We start from the raw sequence: 26569 nt of genomic DNA on the forward strand, positions 1-26569 counted from the left end.
TTAGTCTTTTTCTTGATTTCCACCATAAATATATTCCAGAATACTGTGAACAAAATTCCATCCTCAGGAGGACTGGCATTTTTAGACATTTTTTACTGGGGACCTTTCAATGCAGAAGACAAGACCTTTTCTTACTTTCCTCAAGAGCCTTTGTAAGGAGTTCTGCTTGCATGCTTATAAAGTCTATTTATATATAATCTTCAAAATCTCCAAGATTAAAAAAAAATAATAAAAAGAAAATCCAGTTTTGGAATCAGCCAGAAACATACTGCTTCATATAGTTTGCCTATTCTGACCTGAGCATTTTTATCTATCATAGGTTGGTCACTTTTCCCTGTCATCGAGTGACATTTGTGATAGGTAAAGGACTTGTGACAGGGCTTAAGGCAGAACTGTGTTAAATAATGCAGTGCCAAGAATCCAGTATTTGCACAGTCAACAAACTCCTCTTCTCCAAGCAAATGATAACATTTACATATTTTGCCACCTGCTGACATCATGTTTCCCTTTCCACTAACTCCAGTATTAGACTATTTCTACACCTACTCAGGGAGACTTCATTACTCTGATTTTTTTGAGTAGTCTCTGAAGTCCCCAAGCAGCTTTTGGAAACTATGGGACTGGTATAGCTAATGTAATTATGTGATTACTATGCTCTTGTATTCTTCTGTAGACCTCCAGTGATGGCCACTGTTTGATACAGGACATGTATTGGCAAAATGGACCTTTGATGTCCTCCAGAATGGCCATTCCTATTGTTCTATGCAAAAAACCTCACCAAATGAAAACAACCTTACAAAATACCCTCAAACAGTCATTTAAAATACTAAATAAAAAGAAACAATTCTGTTACCAAGAAATAATTCTCAGATCTAAATACTGAAAATCAACAAAAAGGAAAAAATAAGTTTTGTGAAAGTAACTTGGCTTCATTTTGTGTAGTTCTTGGCTAGAACATTTCCATTGATAGAGTTGCTAAGTGCATTCTATTTACAAATATAAACACTTGATTTTGATCAGCAAAAATGCATCAGCACACTTGAACAGTGTCAATGATGACATAATTACACTCACAATTTCCTCTCTGTAATGATTTTTAAATGTCAGCAGTCATTTTTTGTCTAATTGTAGCCTGCATGTCAGCACTTCCTCTTAAAACAGCATGTTCCTCTCTGCTGGAATTTCACACCTCTCCACTCACTCACTCACTTCACCAGTGAAGATAATGAAGATGATAAAGGGCTCCAGGATATTTTCACTCCTGGGCTGCTTTACCATTTAACATCAAGCAGGCAGAATGAGGAATTTTATTTTTTTTTAAGTAGAGAGTTTGATCAGTTAGACTTTAAATAATTATATGATTTTAATGAACAAATCAAAAAGTAGTGTTCGTTTTTCAGACCCCCTGCAGGTGCTTTGCTAATAACCTGTTTAAAAAGCTGGGGCTTGTGATAAAAATCTTCTCACACATTGAGACCTAAACTTACTCACTGGAGGAAAAGGCTGACCCTGCAATGCCAGACCATCTCTTGATCATTTCAGTATTTAACACAGTGCAAAGCAGGTGAGGCTTGTTCTGCACAGGCAACCTGCTTAGAGATGTTATCACCACCATCTCTTGCTATGACCTAGAAAGTGACTTTTCAAACGCTATTTTGCACAGCTCCAGGCTGCCAGAGCCCACAGCATAATAAATAGGTGCACCTCAGAGCTCTCTTCCTCTTTCCATAGATCACAGACCACATCAGCAAGTGTATGGAAGTGTATCACTTGTGCAATGAACTGGAAGCTCTGCACTGAGGTTAGCAGCAAACATTTTCCACTCATCTGAACATACGCTGGAATTGGAAACAGGGGCCAAAGAGGCCTCCTTCAATCCAATTTGCTTAACACTCATCTTCAGCTCTCTGATGATGCTTAACTGTAGGGTTTAGGAGATAAAGCTTATCATTTACTAGCCCATTTAGTATCAAAACAGGTGAAAAGCCAGAAAGAATTCACACTGTGAAATCAAATAATGAAATAAGGTTGACATGTCTGATAAAAAGAGAATATGGTTGAGTATCTCTGATTACAAATACACACACACACACAGAAATATCAAACCTACTTATTTGTCTGAATAGGTCCCCGAAAGATAGAAGAATGAAAAATTAGTAAATTGAATAAACACTGTGTAGGTGAAGGGGTGGGAGTGTTTTCTACAGCTCATGCTCACATTCATTATGTGCCTCTGTGATATTGCCATCACATGTGACTCCTACATACACAACTGTGTGTACACACAGCTGTGTGGGGACCATGCACAGATTCCTACAACACAAATGCACACCTGGGTCTCTTTGTAGTTTATGCTGCATTTTGTGATCTACACTTTGAACTTCATTTTTTGGCTAAATTAGTGCTTCAGAAATCTGCTGGAGCTATTGGAAGGGACAGGGGATTTTTTAACAACTGCATCCTATGCGCATGTGAGATGTGAGAATATGTAGAGACAATCTGAAAAGAGATGCTCCTGAGTTGCTCCACTGCAGAAGATGTCCCCAAGCAAAGCAAACCAATGACACCAACAACCAAGCAATCAAGAGCAAAAGAAACCAGTCTTTGAGTATTCCTAGGAGAATAAGAGTGCTCAAGAAAGAGGAAGACTTGCCATGGGGAACACAGTGTGTGCAGCTAGTTTGCCTGTACCCACTCTTGAGAGAACAGGAATCAAAATCAAAAAATACTAAAAGCTGAAAGACTGTATGTGATGAAACTTGGAGACAGAAGCAGTGCTCTAGAACTTTCCTTCTCCCCTACCCCTTCCTTTCCAATTTTACACCAAAGAGAAAAGTAGGCGATATTAAAATTAGTTCTAAATGGGGGCTAATATTCTCATAGGCAAGGCAGCGATTCTGGAATGTTACCACAAAGCTACCTATGAGCAGCTGCCACTGCTGTGCACTGCACTATAAAAATGATCAACATCTCCTTGCCAGCTTGCTCAGCTAAAGGTAAACTGAGAAAAGGGAAAGCAAGGTAAGAGCCATTTTGGGAGTCTTCTGCAGATCCAGGTGGCTTGCTGGAGTCTGTGAAAAGGATTTTCTTAAGGTTAATAAGGTAAAAAGGCTACTTTGAAGAGCAGGTTCTTCTGTTCCCATAGAAAAGCAGAAAGGACATTTACCTGTTAGTGTGCCTCTTTGGGATTAGCTGCAGAAAACTATCAAACCCCACACAGAGCTGAGATAATGCTCAATTACCCTGGACAGGAGTTTTTTTTTTTTTTTTTTTTAGTTTATTGCTGAGTCTCACTGTTCTGGTTTGAAACCCCAGCTTTTTAATGAACTACCAAAGGCAAATTGCATATTACACCTACCCACCCCCAACATTTGAGCATGAGGAAATTTGCAAAGGGAAAGGGGAAATGGAGTTTTCCGTTTCAATGGACCAAAGGTATTGGATTATTGATGTTACACATAGGAATTGAGCTTATGTTTTACATTACAGTCAAGCATTCCTGTAGCTTCAGACAAATAAATAAAGGCTGCTGAGAGAATGACACGTTGTTCATTTAGTGTCTAACAGTGGTAGGTTCAGCCTGTAGGAGCACAGAAACATTCCCTATACTACCTGAAACAGGTTTATAGCCTTTTAAAATAAGACTGTCACAGACTGTGCAGTTTGGCAGATTATTCATGACTCAGTCACTGCATACAGAGCATTGGTTTCTGCTGCATGTGAGGGTGCTTGACATCTCTTAAAGTCATGCCAAAAGTATTTCAAGTTGGCCTCTCAGAAAACGATGCACATTAAGTTAGAGACCACATCTGAAAACTTCAGTTGATTTGCTTCATATGAACTTGAATTGAACCCCAACCTTACAAAACAAGGCATATTAAAACATAAAGACAGCTGAATGGTAACCATGACAACACTACTTCCAAAAAACCCATAGGTATAGCCAACATTTATACATATATACTGTGAGGGATAATGCATTCTTTTGTACACTTATTAATACCAGTTCATGCTGTGTGCATGACTTTTCATCAGCAAAATAGTATGTTATGCAGGACTTTCCAGATATTAATTTACCTTTGATGTTTTTTGCTACTCTGATAAGGTCCATGCAAAATTAAATTGGTCAAAATGTTCTAAGTTTTATGCTTGGGTACAATATGGTCTCAAAATACTGCCTCAATTTTAAAAGTCTGTCTTGTGGTAAAATCTGTGCTGCAACTATGTGTTGCATTCCACTGAGCCATAATATTATTTATAACATTTTCATTTCTTTTATTTTTTAATTGTGACACAAAGAGTGACATTTTTTCATTGCCATATTTTAGGAAGATGGATAGCAATTTTTCAAATAGATTGTTATGTTAAATGAACCTTCATTCCATCTAGATGTCTGCTGTTTTTCAGTCCGTGGAATAAAGGATGATTCTTTAGTTTGGACTTTTGTCAGCACTGATGTAAAATCCTTTATGTCTCATTTTTATAACCCATTTCTTCACAACTGGGGTGCATTTTTAATCCCCCTTTCTCTAACTAAATTGATGAATACAGCCCTTTACATCAGTTTGGAGAGGAATATGTTTCGTTTATTTTTAAATACCCTGCCAAGGGACATTTGCCTAAATGAGTATTTTCTAATCTTTAATTAGTATCACAAATACTTTTGCTGCCTGCACATTCTTCCAGTGAAAGGTTGTATAGAGCAGTCACTGCATTCTGCACATCCTGTGGGACTGTGTGAGGAGCTACACAGTCCCCTTTCACACAGTGAACAAAAGCTAAATTCCTGCTGCCTTTTATTTCTTTCTTTTCCTTAGGTCTGAAATGCTAAAACTATAGGTGCAGTCCTGAGGGCTGAATACTGATGCTCAGACCTCCTTGGGGGGTACCAGGGTAATGCTTGATGCAGGTCTGTGATTCATCTACTATCACTTTTGCAATGACATTGCTTTTCTGACCTTTTATTTATTTACTTCATAGCATAGATACAGTGTTTACTACTTTGGGGACACAGTGAATTGCAAACACAATGTCCTTTCCCCCAACAAGACTAGAGCATAACTAGTCACTATCATCCAGACCTCCTGAACACATAGAGAATTCCTTAGATATTTTTATATGTGTACATATTTTTATAGATATATAAGATCTAGAACACTGTCAATGTGCCAACAGCCCATGAACTAGTTGGATACATATCTTTGGCATCGACCACTTCTATTACACAGCACAGAGAAGCAATAGCTAAGGCAGCCTTAGAGTGCAAAAATCTCTACTTGTGCTGCTAATGCATATCATTCTTAGCTCATCTGTGACAAGCTACATTAAAGTTTTGCTAACTAGAACTGCAAACATCCCTTTTAATTCACTCTATGCTTTGGAAATGAGACCTGGCTTGCAACTTGGGCTATCCTCAATAGCTGTGCCTGCAGTCTCAGAGAAGTGATTTCAGTGAGGTTTATCCATCCTGCAGGGGGAAACCTTAAATATAACCTGGTGTTTAATTTGTCTTGACTTTCCCTGTTGGCTTCTCCCAGAAGGCTTCTCCTTCTCTAAAGCCAGAGTGTAAGCTAACACCTACGAAGTGTGGATAAAATGGGTGCCAGGATTTGACTGTAAACTGCTGCCCAAATTAGCACAATTGTTGAGTTACTATTAAAACAAATTGCCCAGTGTTGTAAAGAGACCTCCAATAGCTGAATTTGTGAAGCTGTCATGGTCTTAAGTACGGGGATCTATTTCTTGCCTTTTCAAAACACAGAGCTTGAAAATGAAAACTTTCATTGCCCTTTCCACTTGCCTATTCCAGGGTTCATGTAGTTTAGATTTAATGAATTCTCAGATAAAAGGTCTGGTATATAAGCAGCAGTTATGAGTGACAGCTGCAGTGATGGTGGCATCCACATTCTATTCGGTTTTTTCACTCTAAACTGTCCTTTCCTTCTTGTATGGAACCTTGTGCTACTTTGGGCACCTCCAAAATATATAATCCAATAAATCCTATCTCCAGATAGATGCTCCTCTCCTTTCTTCATCCAGGACTTTTTACATGAATACTACCATTAAGTTACCACGAGACAGTGCTAAGAGCAAAAGTGCACCTCATTAATTGTTCTAGGAATGAGAAATGAAAGAGCATTAAGAGGCAGAAGAATCATGGCATGAGCAACGAAGCCCTGTCAATCCATCTTCTTAGGGCAGCCCTCCCTCTGGCTTTTCATTCAGCCTGGGCTCTGCTCTCCAGACATGAGCTCCCACCATGGCAGCAGCCCCTGCCACCAGCTTCTGTGACCAGTGCCCCTTGACCAGCTGGACTGCTGCATCTGTGGGTGTTACCAGCACTAAGTGAAATGCCAAGCAAGACCCTTCCATAGCTATCCAGTGCCAACATCCTTCTGTCTTTAATGCAGCTGGCCCAAGAAACCTTGACATTAAGAGCAATGTTACGTGGGATTTATGCTGCTGTAATGCTGTAAAATCTTTGGTGAAATGGAGTTTGTAGCTGCTGATACACCCCCTCTACTCCCAGGCAAGACACCACCACCCCACTGCACAACCTGTGCTAAGAGTTAGCAGCCCAGCTGTGCAGGGCATCACCATGCAAGGCTCTGCGCTGGGCTGTGCTGCTCATAGTGCCACACCAACCTGTCTGTGATCCACACTAGCTGGGCTAGTGCAAAAATCCCAGCTCTCTGCAGTAAGATTTAAATTCTGGTTTGTAGAGAATATGGGGAAATGTTCTGACTCACAGTCCACTGTGAAAAATTACTGCTTCCTCAAACAATTAAGGTCTTTAGGAGACAATCAACAAACTGACTTATTTCTACTGTAAACGGGAAAAACACATCCCTTACTGCTGCAGAGGTTCCAAAATGAAGCACAGCTGGATGGCTGCCAGCAAAGCCTTAGTATAGTAGTTGGCTGAGGAATGAGGATGCCCTGGCAACCACGTGTTTGTTAGTGAGGATGCTGCATAATTTTTAACAAATGGTTGTGAGCTAAGGCTAGGGGTGGAGGTGTGGTGAGAAGGGAGGTCTTCTTCCCAGAGATTTACACAGGAGTTGCTGCAGAGAAGGTAAGTACTCTCCATGGAAAGGAGTGCTGGAACAATGGACCCTTAGATGTTTAAGGCTAAAGACCCTTCAACAATTTTGCAGGTGTACTTAACTCTTTCTTCTATCTGCTTGAAGCTACAAATGTGACAAGGTGCATTACCATCACAGGACAGATCTAATGGAAGGTTAGGCAGGCTTCTTTTGAAAATAACAGAAATTCAAGCTTACAGAGAAAAAGGTGAAAAAGCTGGGTTATGCACTGTGATTGGTTTAGACTGCAACAACATATGCTTGATCCCTGATTTAGTTTTGTAGCTTCAATCCTTTCCTTTGTGTATGTAAGTGTGCATCAGTGCACTAGTAGTGAAGGAACAGTTATAGTTTTAACACAGGTAATGATGGCTTTTCTTGCTCTCCTAAAAAGCTAGGTCAGGTCACTTCTTGAATACTGAGGAAGAAAGGTAAGTTCTTTTCAGACAATTGCTACACATCATTTGTTGATCTCACCCTGGAGCAAAGGTCTCCAGGGCAAAGGTTTTCATGCTTTCATAAATCTAAACTTCTGAGGAAGACAGTAGTGGACAGACAAGCATCTCAGATAAATCCACAGAGTACCATTGCATTTGCAGCTATTAACTGAGGCTTTGTGAGCATGTTCATTAGTTCTGTCTACTAATGACAGCCCAAAACCTACAGCAGTTCTTTGTGAGGGCAGGTGAGTTCTGGTGACTTTGCACATATATTCAGCTGGTGGTTCCTCTTCCAAACCTTTGTGTAACAGGAAGGGTCACTGCTAAGGAACAGATGTGTTTAACATCACAAAAAGCTCCAGTTCATTGGGCTGTGGAACAAACTCAGGGGCATATCTCATGTATTTCACAAAGATGGTGTAAACCTTATTATTTGATAGTATTAGTTAATATTTACAAGGTATTTTAAATTCCCAGAGAAATCATTATAAAGTTGCTGTAGACTTTATTATTGCTATTACTGTCAGGAACAATATTGTGTTCTGTAATCTACGCAAATGCTAATATTGTTTTGTTTCTTAAGAGCACTTATGTGCTTTATAAAATGTCATGTATTGTTCTTTGTGTCCTCTGATCCACGGTAACTTTATAATGATATGAAACATTGACATTTGGGGATTGTATTTTACTGTCTTTTTTTCATACAGACTTCCACGGTGGATTTGCTAATGTTATATGTGTGTGTTTGAATTAAACCCTTTAATGCTAGGGGAGGAGATCAGTTTGACATGGAATTCAACAGCTGTTGTTTCTTTAAGGAGAAAAGGTCTGCTGGATTTAAGTGTGTTTGAGTATATCTGCTTGACTGAACAGTTTCCTCAAGGAAGTATTCATTCAGTCAATGTCCTGAAGGGTTAAGAAAACAGAAACCCATAGTGTTACTGAGTTGTTGTTATGTACGTTGCCAAGGGAACTGTAGCTGGAATGTTTAAATGTGTTGTTTCTCCCCAAACCCACAGGAGTGGAGCTTGGTGTGCCCTAATCCTCACAATTAGTCTCTGTGTGGTGGGGGGGCTTATGGGGCTGATCAGACTAAATACTTGTAGTGACATTGGGTAACATTCCCACCATGCTGGACAGAGAGAGTTTAGCATCATACTCATCACTTAGGAGAATCACAACCAAAAGCAGAAAAGGGAGTATATTAGAAGACTCCATTTTTGCTTCGCCCTGAACCCTGTGGATTTATTTTAGTAATGCATATAATAGGAATTAATGATCTCCAAGGAGGTTTCCTTAAGACTTAGGTAAGAGAAATCATGACATTGATTGACCTTAACTCTGATCTTTAGGATCTGTATTGTTTTGTCTCACATGCCATTTAACTTCCTTCACTGGTGTCAAGCTGGAGGAGCCTCTGTTGAAAATGACCATTTCAACAGAAGAGGCAAATTTAGTCTTGTGTCCATGTATAGGCTGGGCTCTTGCACTGCAACAGTTCAGTCTACAGAAAGCCTTATCAAGCACTCCTTATTGCCAGATAATTGCTTTAAGAAAAATACCTAAATGTATCTGTAGCAGTCAACTGTGCCATAGATATTTCAGGAAGCTGGGACCAACCCTCCCGAAACCTTCCATCAGGCCATCACTCTCAAATGTTGGGCCTTTTGTACCACCATGGTTCTTTCATGGGTGGTTGGCAGGACTCAGTTGAGTCAAAACTAGCTAAGCAGCACTCCATCCCTTGTTGAATCAAACATTTTTCCAAGCGCAAACTGACCTACACTTTGACTGATTTATGTATTTCTCCTGGTATGTGGGAGGATTTGCATTCAGGGGAATGTTTTCACTTTTGTACTTGTACCCCCTCCTATCACTCAACATAAGGTTTTTAATACGGTCCAAGATAATTCTGTCTTAATATACTTTGAGCCAAGTCTCGTTCCAATGGATGCAGAAAACACATTACCTTCTCCTTGCAGCTGCCTGTTGAGGCTAGAAAGGTCAATGCACTCCCAAGGCATAGTCTCTAAACACCTGATAATTCTTGTTGCCTCCTGAGGAGGACCCTCATCTTGAGCTGGAGACATCCTGAGACAGAGGAAGGTCTCCAGCTCATCAGCATTGGGGCACATTACACACCTTTTATCCACAAAAGTCCTGTGGACACATCCTGTTGTGATTTTTTTTTTTTTTTTTGTTCTTTTCTCACTATGAAACCATTGATTATCAGGCCAACAGACCTTTCTTTCTGCATCTGGATAAAACAGTGAGCCTAGACTTCATCATGTCCTGGGGTCCTCATCCTCCAGTTAGCCTCACTGGGAGTCACCTGAACTGCAGAACACGTAGGAAGACTGGTTCACACTCAGATCTTCTACAGACAATGATTTCAAAACTTCTTTCAATCTCTTAGATTTAGAAAAGTTAGGAAACCAGATGCAGTGACAGTAGAATCCTGGGGAGCCAATGCTTCCATCAGTACTCAGAGGCCATGTCCTATCTCCCACTAGGATCAGAATGAGCAGACAGTGCTGAAGCTTGGGAGTGCTGACAGCACACATTTCCCAGCTGTGATAAATCTTATGATTTAAAATAAAAGAACAAAGGAATAAAAGCTGAAGCTTGATCAATTGATCAATGATCAATGTCTCTTTTACTCCATATCTTTTGGTATTGCAATGTAAAGAGGGACAATTCACAAGCATTAATTTTCTGGTTTACTCTATCACCTATTTTTGTGCTTTCTGAAACTCCTGCACAAGTTAGTTTGACCAGGCATTTCTGCACAGTTCTGAAAGTTTAATGTAGGGCTGGACTGAGGTACATTGGCAGGAGCTAAATGTGGTTTGCCTACAATCTGGTTGGCTCAGGTTTGTACTTCATCACCCAGATTTATCTATGTTTTTATTGCAAATAGTCTCTTAGACGTCCTTTTAGGTATTCTCAGGTCTTGTAAACTGAATGCAAAACAGAAGCTACAATATGAGCTGAGTCCACTATGTAAAAGACGAAGAACCTATTAAAAACCCTATAAAAAGCAGTGTAGCCAAAGCCCTGCACTCCTCAGAAGAGTTAATCCTGCAATGGGTGCTAAACTTCAGAGCCCTAATGATGGGGCACTCCTTATATCTCTTCCTTTGCCATTTGCAACCACAAGGTGAGGATGAGCAAAAACCTGCCTTTTCCCTTTTATTAGGTGCAGGATATTTTTGTTTTGGCAGTGCTTCTTTTTGTCGTTCACAGAGTTTGTTTTTCTCTTGATTTTTTTGGGGAGCTTTTTATTTCCTGTCAGAGTGTGGAGGAGAAAGCTGTTCTAGTCTGTAAGTTATGCGCCCCTTACGGTGCCCCTTAGTTACACAGCACAAGGAAAAGAGAAACAGAATCCATGGCACTGTACAGAAATGCTGCACTGTATGGTTTGCCCTGGTTAAACATTCCCAGAAAGGGAATAACACAACGCTGTGGAGCTCCTGAATGTCTTTTGGCCCTTGTGCTGCAGATATGCAGGCATTTAGGGTTAAACTGAAACAGTGCTAGATTCTGGGCAAATTGGTTTTCAGATCTGAGCTATACAGATCAGAATTATTTCTTTTTCATATTACCACAGCACTATCTCCTCCATACCTGAGCAATACTCAACAGCTGTGTGAGAATTTTATTTGATTTAGCTACATGCACCTATCTTCAGCCACCTTTTCTTATCTTTCTTCAAACAACTTAAAATATATCTACAAAATAATGCTGAAAGTGTTGTGTTGTATGTACCAATTTTTTTTCATAGTATGTAATGCTGTCATTTTTTTGCTTTATCTTCTCCACATGCAGGGAGATTTCAAACTGGAAAAGAACCCCGCAAGAGGCAAGAGTTGCATTTTTGGATTGAGTTTGGGATGGTCTCACTTTCCCCTCAGCACTTTATCTTACAATTCACTTTATCTTGCTCTAAATCATTTTGGTGAGGAAACCTGAGCACTGAATCTAGTCAGCCCCTTATAGCTGCTGGGGTTTTCTGAATTATTCCTCAGTGCATTCATGGCTAGTGATGCTTAATGACAGAATGGATCAAACCACTAGATCTAAATAGCAGCTTACGTGAAATTGGAATGTACATCTGTAGTTTGTGAATCTTGTGTCAGCTGCTTTTTCTTTGCTGCTAATATTTGAACCTTGCACATTCCTACATTCCTATGCATATGCTTTAAAGATGCACCTTCAAGATCAAACATTTTATCTGTTTATCCTTATTCTTGTCCTTAAAGCACCATGTAGACTTTAAAGCTGCAAGGACTGCTCAGAACTAACTTTGCCTGTGAAAGGTCAAGTCCATGCAAAACCCTGAATGGTAGAGCAGGTTCTGGTTGTGTTCAAAATCAACTGCAAGTGGGAGACAACAGGATTTTAATAATGTAAACAAGAAAAAAAAAGTCCTGTCCATTAAAACGACACATTGGAATTGCATGGTAGCCGAGAACAAGTTTCCATTAACTAACAGAAAAGCTCTTTCTGATTTGTAAGTAATATTATTGTAAACTATGAATTATGGTTTATCTGCTGTTCTACCTATTAATGACTTTCTATTATGTTCAATTAATTAATTATTAGAAAAAACACTGAGTCCAGCTCTCGTACAACAAATCAAACCTTTCAGCACAGTCAGATGCTGGGGATGCTGGCATACATCTGCCTCTTCTGCCAACAACAGAGCAACAACAACAACCCCAGCAGAACCATGGCCTTTGGTTAGCCCCTGCATTTTTACACTAGGATTTGTTTAGTTGATATAAAATGGTAACTCAGGCAGTCCAAGTCAACACTACAGGGGGCCTCTATAGGGGAAAACACAGCCCCTAAACAGACTTCCAGAGTCCCCCCCATCAGGTTCCAAGAATGCAGTTTTAACCATCCCTAAGATGAACCCCCCATCAACTTTTACAGAGGCCACCCTCTGCTCACAAAACCTAGTCCCTTCCCTGAAGGCATGCAGGATCCTTTGAAATGGAAAATTTATGCTGTACTGAAATAGTTCATACTATAATAAACAACTAGTGCCATCATTCTGCTGGTATTCAGAGTGCAATTAAACCTGAACCTCATGTGAGGACTCCATTTGGGGTGGAAGGTGGTGCTGTGGGGAGGACAGGCAGCTCACCCCAAGAGTCTTTGCTAATGCAGCAGGTTTTACTGCTTGTCCTCCCTGCCCCTGCAGTGAACAGCCCCTTCTCCCTCCCCACATTTACACGAGACGTGGGGGTTTGTGGGGGATTATATAACTTGTAGGTCAATTTGTTTTTTGGGCAGAAGAATGTGGTATGGTGGCCGAAGCTGTTTGTTTGCTTAAGTTCTCAGAGTTCAATGAGGTCATTTTCTCATCTTCCCTGTGTTTTCTGTATTTTCCACAGACCTGCCAGCCTCAAACAACACCCTCTTTCTTCGCATTAGAAATGGAAACACGTCCTCTGCAGGAATTTTCCACTTAATAGCTCCTGCTTTCCTACCGGGGGCCTCAGTGCACCACCACTGCAATGCTGTATTTCTTTCCACTGCAGTTTGACATTTTGCAGCCAGAACAACGAACAGCATTCACTCCATCCTGATTTTTGAAAAACATATCTCTATAGGCCCACAGAACGCACCCAGTGCAGCAATCACCAGGGGAAAATGGCAAGGGTATTTAAACATCATTACATGTCACGGAGGATATGACATTGTCTGGTAAAAATGCTCTTTTATTCAGTTGCTTTTCCTTGTTCCCCATTCCTCCCCCCTCCAACCCTCTACACACACACACAGACACTAAAGGCTCTGCCCTGCTCTCTCACTACCAGGCACTCTTTTGTTCTACACTTGGTTGTAATTGTTTGCCTTTGTAAATTATTTCCTTTGCATAATATTTGCAAACTGTGTATCAGGTCCTGACACTGTGAGGAGCAGAAATGCACATTGCAGATAATCTGAGCAGTAAACAAGGAGCCTGCTTTAAAATGTGCCTAGTGACCTGTCTGAAGGCAGCAATATTTGCAGATTGTTTACTACTGAGATGCAGTGATGTCGCTGAAATGCAGCAGCCTGAAGATTGGAGCAAAATGGGATCTCAGACACTCGGTGAAGCACAACCTGTAATTTTTTTATTTGTTGTTTGCCTTCTGCTTTTTTCAAAGTTAGAGCTGTATTATAAATTATTAAAAGCTATTTTCCAAAAATCCCTTTGCTGTGTCTATGAAAAACATTTTAATTCCTTTACAGGGAGCGAGATGAATGGAAGTAAACATGTTTATTGCTAGAAGGAAGGTTTCCCCTGTCTGCGCAGTGGTAGAGTCTCAGACAGCAAGGTCCCAGTAGGTCAGACTGGCACATTGAATTGCGTATCAAATGAAACTGGTATTGTGGAAAAAGGGGGGAAAGAGGAAGATGGGTGTTAGTGAGGAGGTTGCTCAGGCCAGGAGGGTGGGCCACTGAAAAACAACAAGTTAAAAAATAGGATTGATGATTTGCAGGACACCTAGGGTATTTCTTTCAGGGGGTATTACTTCCACTTTTAACCAGGAACAAGAGCTAGAAGAAAAAAAAGCGGCAGGAGCTGACAGCTTTGTGCTGATCAAAGGGATGGAGCATTGAATGCCTTCTTTTGCTAGCTATTTATTAGAGAGAGAGAAGGGCTCCTTTGCCATTCTACTGAGGAGAGAAGGGATTAAAGATCAAAAAAAAGGGAGGGGGACCGGCATGAGTTCTTTGTTCAGGTTTTTTTTTTTTTATGGTGTGCCGTGCTGTCCACTACAAGACAAAAACACCATTTCTTTTTATAGCATTGCTCCCTTTCTCTTCTCACTGACCAAAATTTCTAGTGATAAACAATTCCAGTAGCTTTTTTTTTTTTTTTAATGTAAAGAAGGCCCCCTTTGGGAAACTTAGTTAACTGTCTTTTAGCCTGATTAACCTAGGAAATAAAGTTTAAATGCACTGCTGGGATTCTATTAGGATCATCAGTTCATACAGATAACAGCAAAAGGTGTTAAAATGCACTTCACTGGTGCAAGTGATCTCATGTTGTAAAAATGATTATCCCCAGCAGAACAGAGAAGGATTAAGGGGCCATGTCTACATCTGGGAAACTCCATAAGTGTTTTATTAGCATTAATACATGTATTAATCACACAGACACACAAAAAAAGGCCTGTCAGGATGGTGGCAAATGGCACAGTGCATTAAACCTACTCTCTTAAGTCAGTGAAACGTGAGCATCTTTATTCCTAGAATTGCAATAAAGCTGTTACTTAACATTACTTAACTATATGAATGAAGTTGGGGAAAACCTGCTTGTATGATTGTGGATTACCTAAAAAGGGAGACTGCTACCAAAGTAAGACACACCCATTGCAGAGACTTTGAAGAAATGCAGGGTAAATTTAGCGTTTAGCCTCAAATCAGCTGAACTACACTGTGTATGTTTGATCACAGTGACCTAACTGCTCATTTAGATTCTGATTTCTGTTACATGGATCAGAAAGGAAACGTCTATCCATGTCCCATGCTTCTGCTCCCTCCTCTGCTCCTTAGTTCAGGTTGCTGCTTCCCAGGATGTCTGAGAGTCAGGCTAAATGGCTGTGCAAGCAAGGCTGAGGTAACACTGATAAAAACAAATGCTGTTGATCAGACATGTGAATAATTCAGCAGATGATCACCGTGGGGTTTGAGATGAACAGCATTTTCCACACTTTCATTACATTTCCATTTACAGCCCCTAAATTTTGTTTCATCTTGATAGCAACCACAAATAAAAAATGAAACATTGCCAAATATGTGGTGATTTTACAGCCAGCTTTTTATAAGGTCTATTGCCAGCATTAGGCTAGGAAAACAAATACACAGTGACGATATTTAGGGTTGTTTTTGATCTCCAACCTTCACCACCACCAAAACAAATCTAAGTCCTTTAGTGGAGATTAGGAATGCAACTTCTGGGGAAAAAAAGTGCTCATGTTTTTGCTGTAGTCTCCTTTCAGCTCTACTATGTTTGTTGACAATCACCATACTAGAGCAGTATCTAGGAAAATCTTGATAAAAACTACTTTAGCACCATGATGGATGTGATAGTGAAACATATTATTGACTTCATTGCTAAAAATATTATAGTTATACATGTTGAAATCCTGTCAAGAAGTTGCCTCTCTCATTCAAATATTAAACACTTCTCTTTCAGTGGATATTTGGAATATTGTATATGTCTGTCACCATAGCAGTGACATTTGTTATTTTGTTCATCAAAATGTCACCTGCCTATCAAGATATCTAAGATAAGTAGGACTGGGAAACTTTGTTGAATCATCATGCAGAGGCTTTTTTCTGCTAGCAGATGTATTACATGAGACACTTACATTGATGTGGAATAGCAACAGAAGTCAGATTCCCTGCCTGCAAAGTTATAGGAATTATCATTTGCCTTACAAGGATATTTTAGTAATTCTTTCACAGTATTAAGGGTACAGATGGACTATAAAACCAGTCAGTCCCTGAGAATGCAGGGTTGTTCTTAGAGTAGATAGAACCTCCTCCTTTGAGGAGGAAGGGGACTCTGTAAACGTTAAGCATTTTAAGTACCATAGCACTTTGAGCATGTTTAGCTAGCTTACTCGGCTGCCCTCAAAGCCTGAAAAAAAACCTTAGCTGAGGGTCTAGTAAGTAGCCAGGTGACAAAAGAGACAGGAAATGCAATGCTAGAAAAGTGGAAATCAACTTCTAAACAGGGAGGCAAAGAAGAAATGAAAAACCAAAGCTAAAAAAAACACAGCGAGTTTTTCAGAAGTGACACCATTCTGACAAAAGTTCAACATTGTTTCAAATATACTGTATTTCTCCACCCAGCCCTGAGTAGATCTTAAGTACCCTTCACTGCCTTGGAGTCAGATTTCAAGCCAAAATGTCTGTGTTACTAGTTTTGCAAGTGCTACCACTAATTGAAACCACATAATGTTGCAGATCTGAAATAAAGCAGGCAGGGCATCCCTGCTGAAAAGCTACCCAGCAGGACAACCCCTTTGTTCTCTTTTAAAATAAACTAATTCAAGGGAAATGTTGTCTAAATCATTGCTTCTAAACATATACAGAATTTCCTCCATGCTCCCCCCTCCACCATTTTCCTGATTAGCTATCAAAGCACTTTGCTATTCTTGTAAACTGCAAAAATTGTTTTAATATGCACACTTGTCATTTCTAGGTGTATAAATTTTGCTTTTGCAGGGATTTTACATGGCACATATTGTGATCACCTGTGGGTAGGGTAGTTAATTAGCAGTCCAGGTCCTATTTCATTTAATTTATACTGAAGCAGTCTAAACTAGGAGAATGATCACAGCCATACTCAGTAATTTAACTCCCTCCCTTCAAAGCTGTTTTAGTAATAATATTTTAGTTGCAAGTTTTCAGGAAGCTTTTACAGTACTTGTTTTCTAGCCTTGTAAACTCCCTTCCATCTCAGCTCCCCTCAATCCTGGCTGTTTGTCCTTCTGGGTAGTGTTGGCTGCATTCCATTAAGAAATTAGAAAGGATGCAGCTGTCATTATTTTGTCAGTCGTAAGATCTAAGACATGGAAAAAGTCCTATGAAGGCAGGGGAGTCATGTAACTTCTATTGAGAAAACAGATTATTCCTCAATACTTTCAACAGTTCTTTTACTTGACCTAAAAGGAAAGGGTGGACTTTTATGATCCAGTCTTGGATTTCCCAGCGGATCACTGAGATGCGTACATATAAACATCCTTTTATACCTGCTTTGGAAATTCACAAAAGCTACCCTCATCACTTCTTGGGGAAGAACTCATTATACAATTTCATTTTGAGTCTCATCATCATTAAAATGTTGGATCTGTAGCAATCATTTAACTACATACATTAACACCCATGGCATAGAAAATGTGCCTGCAGCCCAGACCAACAGCACCCAAATCAAAGCATGTTTCTTTTCACAGTGACTGGAAAAACAACAGCATGTAACTGGTAATGTACATATAAGTTGTTCATTTGCAGCTTGGCAATGAAGGCCTTGCTCCCTGTGTGCCCCTTTTAAATTGATCCTATTTTACAGTGACTTTGAGATTTAGAATGACTTTCCGGGATGTAAGGACTTTAAAAAAAATCCTGCTTTTGTTTTTCTCTCTGAATAGACACAAGACAAATAATTTCATGGTAATGTCAAGATTCCACAGAAAAATGGTGCCGTTTTACCATTGGAATTTTGATTGCAAAGTAGCAAACAAATAGGTTAGTGCTTGCTTTTCATTGTTGTAAGAGAGTTGGCCTTTTCTGATGCTGCTAGTATTGCCAGTTAACCATATTCTCATCAGACATGCATTACAATTTAAAATGAAATAACTTCACGAATTCCTATGAGTTTCTGTGTGTCTGCTACAGATTAGACACCAAAGATCAAACTTTTAACATCTGTTCATGTTGGAAAATATTTTTTATGTGTGCTTTCTTGGCTAAAAATTCTTATTTAAGTATGTCAAATAATTTGGTACTTATGAAAAATTCCTTCCTGACCACTGTTCATCTTGTTTGTGTGTATGAAAGCACAAATCTCAACAGTTACATCACTTTTAACTTAAACAGCTGGTGGCAGTCTAATTATTTATTTTCTTGAGTCTGTGGCCTTTGGAGACACAGATTTCAAGTGACTGGTTAGTTTCCAAGTAGAGGGAAACCTTTTGTAAAATATGGCACTTCCAGAGGAGGAGGGAGGGCTTTTCTTTAGAATAAGAAAAGTGTCCGTGGATTGTGTTTGAAGATACAATGTATGATTAATGATCCTCTATTCACTGGAAAACAGCAACTTGTATTAAGTGAGAGTGCATCAGACTAAAATGCAGCCTGACTGAAAAAAGAACTGAGCAAAGCATCAACCTTTCTTTCTGGGCAGTGAAAAACAAAGTGTAGATGCATTAGGCTTAAATTTCCAGTGAAGAAGCCAGATATATTTTGTTGCTTTCTCTCCACTATATATCGGTCCTGAACTCTGCCAAGGGTTGCATGTTGCTTGCCTGGGCTAATGAGTAAGTTATCAAAATACAAGATTTATGACAGCAGTCAAGGAATTAATGAGCAGAGTTCTAAAGGCTGAGGAAGCCTTTGCAAATCCCTAAAATAGAGAGAAATCTCTGCTTGAATCATCTTCTGTTGTGAGCTGGTATGGCATCTGCTGCTCCAAGTCTAAAAGCGGAATGAATAGACAAAGAGTTTCAGATGTACAAGCTATGCTTAATCACCAAATAATAACAAATAGGAACTCCCAACAGCCCTCTGTGAGATCACGTTCAAATTAGCTACACATTCAAGTTTTAGAGCAACAATTTCCTTACTTCTATTTATGGGAAAACTGTAGTATATATACCAGCCACAGAACTTCAGCATCACATGACATGGATGATTTCCTAATTGACTCACTCCTCTATATTGCTTCATGCATGGTCTTTTAGGAGCTTTTTTTCAATGAAGCTCACTGTAAAGCTATTCTCAAGAGCACCTCCTGGCCAACTTTTGCATGCGAAGAACAAAAATACTGTCAGATATTTCATGTTGCTTAAGAGAAATGTTTTGTCTATGAGCCTTTGTATATTAATCCCAGCTATATCTATTTGCTTCCTATGTTTTCACGTCAAAGTTTGTCAGATGAGCCAGAGAAGAGTTTGATTTTTATGTAGTGTTTTTCATACTGAAATTATCCCACTAGACATAGGCAAGTTATGAGTGTTATCAGAGGCTGTTAAGTGTGCTTAGTGTGTAAGCTGAATAGAGAAGTTAAGTTGTGGTTGATAATAATTCACATAAAGCCCAGACAATGAGAACTTGTGTTTGAGTGGGAGAGTAGGGAAATCTTGGCCATAGACTCAGAGTATATCACTATATCACTGACGTTTTTTCCTTTCATTCTTTCCTCCCTCACCAAAACTCCCTCTTGGTTTTTAAAACTCAGAGTAGCAATCCAAACCTTACTTTTCATCTGCTCCTTAATGTGCCTTTTTCTCATTCAGGCAGCCATAAAATACTGCACTTTGCTGCTGCATAAAGGATGAAGTGTTTTAAGAGTAGATTTCAAAGGTATTAGACACCTAAACAACACAGTTAGGATCACAGCAGGATTTTTCAAAGGTAAAAGCAGAAGCGAGAATTATATGCGCTTTTGCTTTTTTAGCTGCCCACAAAATTAAAAAAATCCTGCTGTATTTCCTCTTGAGGGTCACTAGTCCAAGACCCATTTACAGAGGAGCAAGACTGAATCATTTAGGTTAAGAGGAAACTAGAATAGTAATTGGAAATAGTGGAGCTTCTTGTAGTAGTTCAGTAGTGCTGGGCCCATTGGAGTTTATGTGGTGTACTGCAGAGCACGATGTGTGTCCTAACCCCTCCAGCATAGCTCCACAACATTGTATCTGAGGCTCTCACATTGCATTGTGCTCATGACACACGTTTAGGTTCTGGGTACTGATGAAAACAAAGCAAGGCGCCAAAAAACTCACACCAGCACTGAATAATCTATTAATTCAAATAATGGCCTTTGAGTTGCTGTCTGAACTATCTCTGCCAGATAGTTTAACGCCATGCTCTGGGTCTCTCTTGATGAAGCAAATCTATTTTGGATGAAGCTCTACCTTAGCTGATGAGATGAAGAGCACTTGCATGTTTATCCAACATGTGGAACAACGCAGTGCCTGGCTGCTTATCAGCTTCAATGCCAGTACATAGTCAGGTGTTTAATACAGAGCCCTGGCCACTCAGAATCACACATAACCTGGGGTTAAAAGTTTCTCAAAAAGCAAAAGGCTCAATGAGAGTTTTATTACAGCATGGGAGAGTGGTGTGGATATTCCTGTACTTTTCATTGCTGAAAAGAAGAAATTTTTTTTCCAATTTCTTGCATGTATAAATCATGTATTTCCACTACTTGGCTTTAAACAAACACAAACATAATACAAATTGATGCCTGAAAGGGAAAGAATATGCTTTTTAGAAGACTGAGTGAAAACAAATGTCAGTTTTGGGTCGACTGAAACATTTCATTCCACCCAAACCCAATTGTTCACACAAGTCTAAATAAAAGGCGCTAGAACCAAGCCATAAAAGCTGTTGCCAGAAGCAGAGCTGAATGTGAGTTACTCAGTGTGCTGAGGCTGCCTGCCTAGCTGTGGTTCAGCCACTAGAGAAGAAATATGTATATTTTCAATTGACAGATAGTAAAAATTTCCTTCCTTCCCCACCTTCACTGCAGGTGGCTTCTTCATCATACACTGTCCCACCCTCTCTCCCTGCTTTGAGCCACAATTAGCACATATTTTCGTAATAAAAATAAGCCTCTCCCTTCGTCCTCCCAGCTGTGCTTCCCACCCAGATTCCCATTATGAATCAAGACAAGTACATGTGTTTAAAATAACAAAAAATATGTCTTTCTTCCCTCCCCAGGCTTGCTGTCTTTTTCCACCCATCACCTCAGCTTCACTGAAACATTTCCTGGAGGGCTCCAGAGTTTCTGCTGAGCTGAAGGTGCCTCAACCATCTGATTTCTCCTTCAGTGTTTTAGAGCACCACATGACCAGCATTGCCCAGCAACACTGGGCAATAATGTCAGGAGTCTCTGTCACACTTGTTTAAGACAGTCAGGCGCCAAAAGACACGGGAAGCTGAATGGAGGCTCAAAGACCAGAGGGGTGAAAGCTGTACTTATCTCTGTGATTCCCCAGGGTTTACACTGCAGAGTTAAGCTTGCTGACAAACAGGCCCTGCAGAAGCACTCTCAGCTTGAGCATTAGCCAGTGTGCAGAGCACGTAAGCACAGAGGGGTTGGAGAATATCCTAGCTGGGCAGATTTGCATATATTCTGCTAGATGGTTTCTTCCCCACAATGAAATACACTGAGGATGCTCACATTTCAAGTGACTTCTTGACCAACAACCACCATGACTTGCAAGAAGTTGCAAGGGTCCTGGTTGCTTTAAATAAGCTTAGCAGACTGATGTAGAAAAAGTTATTTTTTGCTCACCTAACTCTTAGGATTGCATTTTTAAGCAAGGGGCCATGGACATTCATTGTTTGCTGCTGTCTGAAAGGACATATTTTGCACAAAATTGTTATACTTTCATATTCTACAGTTGTCTTTTCCCAGTACCTTACACCCATACACAGAATTTCAGGCGTGGCTGATGAACTTTCCAAAATGCCAAGTGTGGACCCCGTTAGCAGAGCAGGTCCTCAGCCCTGCCAAGCTCTCTGAGCCCTCAGGGTGAGTGGCCAAAGCAAGGGCCAGCCCACAGGCACCATGCACATGCCAAAATAGGACCCTTAGCCCATGGGATGGGCACCCACTTGGCTGGTTCTGCCCAAGTTGAGCACATATACTCCAGGCAGGTGCATCAGCCTTTTTCAAAAAACAGAGCCCAGTTGGGAATGATTTTCTGTCACTAGAAAGTACTCAGTTCAATTCTTACCATTAATTACAAGTATTCATAAAGGCATTATCCAGCAAGCCAGAGGGGACATTTAAAGGACATCTCCTAGTATGTATATCACTATTGCATTGCCTGTTTTCATCGAACTGTTGATACTGTGAGAAATTTATATTTATTTATTCAAGCTTCTAAAGGCAGAAGAAGCCAAGACAATAAGCTTGTCATAGCTAGGCACCACCTCTGTATGCTGAACAGTTCAAGACTTATTTCCCAGTTTTCCATTATGGGATCTTACATCCAGTCCACCACATCTACCAAAGAGTTCATTAGGAAAAGGAGAGTTTTGATCCTGAAAAAAAGGGCAGTGGATGGTATCTCTGCTACAGAACATTTCTTGCCTATACTGATTCAGGCTCCAAGGGAGTCAATTTGAGAATGTAGTTGTTCCCTTGAGGGCTTAGCCCCATTCTCCAGCAGCCTTTGATGGAGAACAACACACAGGTGTCTCCCCTGGCAGAGCTCTACCTGGCATGGGCCATGGCCAATTTCAGAGCCAGCCACTGTGGATTTAGGTTTCCATCTTAAAATGCAGCCTCTTATCTACTCATTGACAGAGGCCAGAACAGGCCTTCAACCCACAGCATGGTTGTGTCTAATCTTCATTCCCAGTACAAGTTAAAACATGTTTTTATTCTTCCCAAAGCAGCCTGGCTCCCCATGAGTGCCTCTCCCTGGAGGATGAGCTGTCTCTGTGAGGACTGCCTGCCTTCCCGCTCCAGCTGCTCCCTGCCCTGGCCCTGCACATCGGGCAGCTTGGAGACAGCGCTCAGCAGCCAAATGGCAGCTGCTGCAGAGGGCCAGCTTGGCAAGAGGCACACGGCCAGTGCATGGGGGGCAAGATGGGCTTGAATACAGAGGGGGAAGGGGTTTTTGGCTCTCTGTGGCAGTACAGGTACCATATGCTCAGGGTCAACCCTGAACGGCCTGGCTAGTTTGGAGCAAGGCAGTTAAAAGATTGCAGCCAAAATTCTGTACTATCTGTACCAGAGTCTAACAGACCTTGATCTCCCACAGCTCCGTTGGAAGGAAACTCTGTCCTGACCCTCCTAGCTCAGGGATAAGATGATGCCCTTAAAGCAGAATGAGCATCTGCACAGACTATCTTCACCCTGATCTCACTGCTGCGAAGAACCTTTGGTGGTGGAAGTGACCCATCAAAGAGCATGATAAAGGACAGGATTCCAAGCACTTGGTTAGGGTCTGCTGGGAGCAGGAAACTGAAAGTACTGCTGTCTTTCCTCTGCCTGTCAGGCATGTAAGAGTGCAAAGACTACAGTAAAACATTTTGATAATCTTGTAGACATGAGGTATAAACTGCACCAAAGGACCACAAGGAAAACCACACCTTGTTTATGCCATATTTATGCACAGTGAAGACACTTGTCAGAGAAGACACCATTTTCTTCTTTTTTTTTTTGCTTAAGAGTAGAGTTTGCTTGCATAAAATTAATTCTAGGCAGAAATTGTACCTTGGGAAGACACAGTTTAGGGTAATAGATTTTTTTTTTATGCTTGGTTATTAATTTATTTTGTAAGCAATGCTCAAAACATGTTAAATGCTGCACGAGTGTGCCTGGAGGGGGGAAAAAAAGAAGTAAATTGAATCATTTACAGAGAACGGGCTGGTGCAGACTTTCTGCTGGGGTAATCAGGCAGGGGGGAAAATATTAATATCTCTGCATTATTAAGCTTTGGTGTGCTTGTCATAACCTTCCACCAGCTTTTGCGTTCACTCACTAAAACCTGGCTACCAGATGGCATTATTTGGCTTTGCCTATGCTTCTGAGACACCCTAGTATCATCCTGTATTGTATCCAGAACCCCTTGGTGTGTTGTTATACAGTAAGAAGAGTGAGTCTGGCACCTTTCATTAGCAAACCATGCAATAAATACTACAAGATCCCCAGGAACAAGCTGGTGCTGTTTTAATGCTCATTTAAGTCTAGCGTTTTTCTGGCCAGTCTTCTCTGGATTTTAATTTATATCGTAATTTCATATTTCTATTTTTATTTCTAAAAACATCAGGAAAAGCAGGCATAAGAGCTTCAATCAATTAATTTCTCTCCCAATAGTTTTCTGTCTTTATAATTTTAATACCAGTATTGATTGGAGTTAACCCCTAAATTTACTGCTATAAATACAAAGCAGATTGGCCCAAAATAGATTTCTCATCCCCTTCCAAGTATCAATTTCCTACAGTGTTTTTTGTTACTCTGCCTCACTCCAGTGATGCCTATCGATATTTTTTGCTTTTAACACACATTTTATGAAATTATTCATTTCTGAAAACAGAATTTTTTTCTCCCACTAAGTCGCTATGAAGCAACTCATGAGGTTAAGAAGTTATGGCATTTCATAATCAGTTGAGTAATCATCTTCACATTTTACTAATAGCTAAATTTTAGTTCTATTAACATTTAGCTTATAGTTTCTATTCTGTGAAGTTTGGGGCAATTCTTTGTAGCACTGCTGCTGTGAGCTATGTCTTTCATCTCCCAGCTTGCTGAAGTGTCTGTGGTGGCTACCTCCAGCCATAGGCACTGCAGAACTGTGTTTCATAAGATACAGAGGTTTTAGTTTGTTGTTTGGGATTTTTTTAAAATCCCTTCTGGAGAACAATCACGTTATTAAAAAATCCAGAAGCTTTTTTAAAACATGAAGCTAGCAAGCCCTTAACCATGAGGCTTTATCTGTCAAGACTGGGATAAAAATCCCTACTTGTAAAAATTTCAAGGCCCTTCAGGCCTCAGTTCTCTGAAGGAAGCCAGTACAGATCCTGCAAGATATGTGGCTCAGGATGGGATTAACTGAAGGCTGCTTTTAGACCTGATGTTCTGCTGAGCTGCTTCTGGCTGTGGCCATGTAGACAGACCCTGGGCCCTATATCCTCTCCAGTTCCTCCACACAAAACTAATTCCTTTGAAGTCAGACTGTGACTTTTGCAAACATTGGCTGCACTGACAAAATGCATGCATGGGGCGTGTACTCTTAATTAGGAAAACCCCTCCATAGGATTCAGTTAAGATTATATCAAAACTGCTTGTTTTTACCTAATTTTGAAGCTATAAAAGGAAAATTCATGGCCATTTGCCTATATAAATGAGGGAGAACCAGGATATCTTGCTGCTTTGAGTTGTGTTGTGCAGTAAAGCTCTTCAGACAGGGCCTGGTGCACACTAGAGTCAGTGCACACACATTTGTCTCTGAGCTGAATTCCATTTTCTGTAGCTAAAACTCAAGGACCTCAAAGTACGGTTACAAAACTTTAGGACTCCACAGTTCCCTTTGCCAGTGTCTCCAAGAAATGGCTTTTGTTCTGTCAAGCTGGAAAGGTCTTGCAGTTAAATTGCACATAGAAATCTGAAGACAAAGCACTGAATATAGTGAGTATCCATAGCCATTCATTCACTGTATTTCCATAATGCAATTGCTTGCCCCTGTGGTTAAATAACATATCTAAGCAAAATGCATCTTTGCAGGAATAACATTCTACATATTAAAACCATATTTGCTACCTCCTTTTGGATTCCTCTAGTGATATTACAGTGAAGAGACCTGAAGAGTAGGAATAAACATTTTCAATTTGGTGATATGTTCTCAGTATTTCTATAGGACTGGGTTCTGCCACAAAGATATCATCTGTCACCAAGATGATCAGGTGGCTGGAGCTCTTCTCCTACGAAGACAGGCTGAGAGAGCTGGGGATGTTCAGCATGGAGAAGAAAAGGCTCTGAGGAGACCCTGTAGCACCTAAAGGGGCCTGCAAAAAAGCTGGAGAAGGACTTATTGCAAAGGCATGTATGAGTAAGACAAAGGGAAAGGACTTAAAACTGAAAGAGGGTTGATTTAGAGTGGCTATGATGGAAGAAATTATTTTCTTGAGGGTGATGGAGCAGTGGAACAGGTTGCCCAGACCTGTGGATGCCTCATTCCTGCAAGTGTTCAAGACCATGTTGGATACACCCCTGAGCAATCTGCTCTAGTAGAAGGTGTCCCTACCCATGGAGGGGGGGGTTGGAAGATGATCTTTAAGGTTCTTTCCAAGCCAAACCATTCTATGATTCTATTTCCTCTGTCTAAAGACCCTGCACTGGGCAAGTGGCTTCTGGTTGCATTATTCTGTGTGCAAGAGAGTATAGATTTGCATTTGTTTATCGGGTTTGTGAATTACTGTCAATTAATAAATCTGCCATCCAGGATCCCTCAGGAAATCAGAGTTGCATTAACTGCATTCTCCAAAACCACTGACCTTAGTAAAGACCTGAAGAAATCTCCTGTTGTTGGTGAATGTCAATAACACAAGCAGAGACAAAGCTGTGTGGTCAGGCCCTGGGCTGAACCTCACATGTGCTAAAAACTTCAGTGCAACAGCCCTCACACTTTGCTTCTCATTACAAGTCCCCGTGCCATTGCCTTTTAGTCCCCTTACTTAATTTACAGTGGGTAGTGTCTCTCATTGTGCTGTCTTTGCAACACAGCTCTCTTTAGAGATGCAAAAGCCCGCTTTGCTGAAGACACATAGACAAACCCCTCATTTAGAGCTATTTAA

General features: G+C 40.4%; 1 protein-coding gene across 7 annotated transcripts in view; it reads left to right on the plus strand.

The window, feature by feature from the left end:
* LOC146433359 (uncharacterized) overlaps positions 1-26569 on the plus strand; it is a 269497-nt gene that overhangs the window by 221358 nt on the left and 21570 nt on the right. For 6 of the 7 annotated variants that reach the window (XR_014854065.1, XR_014854069.1, XR_014854072.1 and 3 more), the window contains one exon: positions 12928-13728. The exons of the other annotated variant lie outside the window; for it this stretch is intronic. The gene's annotated coding sequence lies outside the window, so the exon portion shown is untranslated. Of the gene's footprint in view, positions 1-12927; positions 13729-26569 lie in introns of those variants that run through there. 7 annotated transcript variants of the gene reach the window in all.

Source organism: Lichenostomus cassidix, chromosome 9 (genome assembly GCF_008360975.1).
Source record: "Lichenostomus cassidix isolate B80296 chromosome 9, HeHo_3.0, whole genome shotgun sequence".
NCBI lineage: Eukaryota > Metazoa > Chordata > Aves > Passeriformes > Meliphagidae > Lichenostomus > Lichenostomus cassidix.